This window comes from Mesocricetus auratus, unplaced genomic scaffold (assembly GCF_017639785.1).
Source record: "Mesocricetus auratus isolate SY011 unplaced genomic scaffold, BCM_Maur_2.0 Super-Scaffold_100007, whole genome shotgun sequence".
NCBI lineage: Eukaryota > Metazoa > Chordata > Mammalia > Rodentia > Cricetidae > Mesocricetus > Mesocricetus auratus.
In genome coordinates this window covers 64,675,882-64,678,987 of record NW_024429191.1, presented here as the reverse complement: position 1 = coordinate 64,678,987, position 3,106 = coordinate 64,675,882, and the positions used below count along the sequence as shown (strand labels likewise).

Below are 3,106 nucleotides of genomic sequence, written 5' to 3'. Positions count from 1 at the left end.
AAAAAACAACAACACCCGGATGATCAGTAATTTGTCTTACAGACCTAAGTTACAAAGCCCCATTTTACCAGAGAAATCTCAAAACAGCCCGGCATCTCTGGCAGAATAAATGCTATGTATAAACTAAAATCCAATGTTTAAGCTCCTAACAGGATTTCAAAATGAAATTGTATGTTATATTTTTAAAAATCACGATTCACTGAAAGGAGAGCAAAGGGGACAAGTTGAGGTTTAGATTTGATAAAAGGAAGAACATTAAAAAATATAGATCATGTGTTGGACAGGTTATTGGAGATTGCCTTCCTTGAAAGTCTTTAAAAATAGAATCCACAGAGCTGGGGCTGTAGCTCACCAGCAGGGAACTGGGTTGCAAGGACCTGGTTTGATCCCCAGCGCTGGGGAAAACGAATAGACAGTCATTCATTTTGAATGGTTTGGATACAGACCAACTTGGAAGCAATAGCTGAACTTGGTACATTTCTGAAGCCCCTCTGCTGCCCCTTGCTCTCCCCGCTGTCTGCATCCCCAGGCACCAGGGCACAGCAGGGATGTTGAAGTTGATGGGGGTGGGGGCAGCCATGGCAGTGACATGTGGGATTATTTTGCCACGGGAACGGAGAAGAAATGACTGCAGTGCTGTCAGTCCACCAACTGAGCAGTTAATGAAAGCAGGTGGCATAATACAATCCTTCAGTTCTTTCTAGAATCCTGATGAATCAGTCAGCTTGTTCTTGAAAAACCTAAGATGGTTACCCCGCCCCCCCAAAGAGACTGTGATTCCAATCTGAAGATGATTCTGAGCAGAGACAACAAAGACGTCTCTTCCTGCTCCCTCCTATGGCATGTCCAACTGTATTCAAAGTCGGAAACACTCAGCAGTTTCCAAAAGGGAACCACCATTGAGAATCTATGGGATGCACATTCTGGCACAAATGTCATGATATATACCATGATATATACTGTATTGCAGAAACGGACCTGGCTCTACTCTCCAATTTGATTTCTTTATAAAAAAATATTTTAGTGCTTGCTTTGGCAGCATGTATACTAAAATTGGAATGATACAGAGAAGATTAGCATGGCCCTGCACAAGGATGACATGCAAATTTGTAAAGTGTTCTATATTTTCATATATGCATGTAGCAACAATTAATGAAAAAAGAGGCTTTGAATTTGAAAGAGCAAGGAGGGATATACAAGAGGGTTTGGAGGGAGGAAATGGAGTGGGAAATGATGTAAGTAGATTATAATCTCAAAAAAAGATTTAAAAAGACTTTATTATGTGTGTGTGAGAGAGACAGAGAGCACACACATGTGGGTGTAGGTACCCAGTGAGACCACAAGAGGGCACTGGATCTCTTAGAGCTGGAGTTACAGGTATCTGTGAGCCCCGATGTGGGTGCCAGCACCATGAACTCTGGTCCTCTGCTAGAGTGGTGAGTTCTTTCAACTGCTGAGACATCTTTACAGCCTCTCAATTTCCTTTTCTTTATATTTAAGAAGTCTCTCTCTGTCTCTGTCTCTCTGTCACTCTCTCTGGTGTGTGTGTGTGTGTGTGTGTGTGTGTGTGTGTGTGTGTGTGCATTCTCATTCATTTGTGTGAGTGTGGGCATGTGTGTGTCACAGCACACTTGTGGAGGTCAGAGACAACCCTGGGTGCTGGTCCTGGCTTTCCAACTGGTCTCTTTGCTGTTGTTCTGCTGCACGCGCCAAGCTACCTGTCCCTCAGATTTCCAGGGGCTCTCTGGTCTCCACATTCCAGGGACCTGTAGGAGCCCTAGGATTGTACAGCATCCAGTTTTCACACATGTTCTATGGAGTCACACAGATCTCTTGCTTTCCTAACAGGTGTGTTTATGTACTAAACCATCTCCCTGGCCCTGTTAACTTGCTTTTTGCATGTCACTTGGTCACTTTAGAGTTCCATGGCTTTTTTCCTTTGGCACCTGGGGACTGATGCAACGATATCAGGGTGGGGTGGGCAGTGCCCTACCCTTGTTCACTGGTCCTCATTGGCATCTTCCCAATGTCCGCATCCCATCTGATTCCTCAATCTTTGTTCAGATAGGACTGTCTGCTTTTTCAGACAAGTTTCCTGTTACAGCCTCTTTCTACATTAATGCTCTGTTCTTCCTGAGATGTACAAAACTAGGTGGGGACTGGGCAGTGGTGTCTCATGCCTTTAATCCCATTACTGAGGGGGCAGAGGCAGGCGGATCTCTGTGAGTTCCAGGCCAGTCTGGTCTATAGAGTTCCAGGACAGCCAAGGCTACACAAGAGAAACCCTGTCTTGAAACACCAAAAACAAGCAAAACAAAACTAGGTGGGATGCCCAAGTCCCTTTCCTTAGTCTGTGTTACTCTCAGGTGTTTGGAAAACCTTTTATTTCTCTGCGTAACATACTGAGCCCAAGAGGATGCTACAAGGTTACCTCTGTCCTGCCTGCTGAATCTTATCACCTAGGTGGTCTGGGTGAGAAGTGTGGGCTCTTGAACCCCCAGGGGCTCTCTCTGGGTCTGTAACACAGATCCCCCTCTACTCTTAGATTCAATCCTTTTGCCTGTAGTTTTGATGACTACTGTCTAAGCAATTTTGCTGCTGGCTTTTCTTCCCTCTGGTCCAAATACACATTATCTAGTCTCAGGTGGCAATGGATCTCAGTTCTCAGAGAACCATTCATGCTCTGAGAGCTCCAGTGTTGGGATTTCTTGTATCCCAAAAGCTTTTCTCTACTCCAGCAACCATTGCCTAGGTACCGAGTGCTCATTGGGAATGCCGCTTTTCGTGGGGTTACAAAGGATGCACCAGGGATGACAAATGTATCCAGAACTTAGCACTGCTCTGCTGCTACCAGAGAAATCCAGCTGAGAGGCAGTGAGAACTGGGAACCATCAACATCAGTAAGAAGCTCTGCCTTCTCTTTCTGGGGCACAGGAATTCCCCAGCCCCTTCCCCACATTCAGTCCAAATTTTCTTTTTTGTTTCGTATGTTTGTCTTGTTTGTTTTTGAGACAGAGTCTCACTATGTAGCTTTGGCTGTCCTGGAACTCAGCAGGAAACCAGGCTGTACTTTTTTTTGATAAATAACTTTTATTTTTCTAGGAAT

At 44.8% G+C, this 3,106-nt stretch overlaps 1 non-coding gene across 1 annotated transcript; it reads left to right on the top strand.

Moving 5' to 3' along the window:
* The first annotated feature begins 1,023 nt into the window (after positions 1–1,023).
* LOC121141718 lies at positions 1,024–1,129 on the top strand. The gene has a single exon (XR_005878672.1). It is a non-coding gene; the product is annotated as a U6 spliceosomal RNA (small nuclear RNA).
* The last annotated feature ends 1,977 nt before the right edge of the window (positions 1,130–3,106 follow it).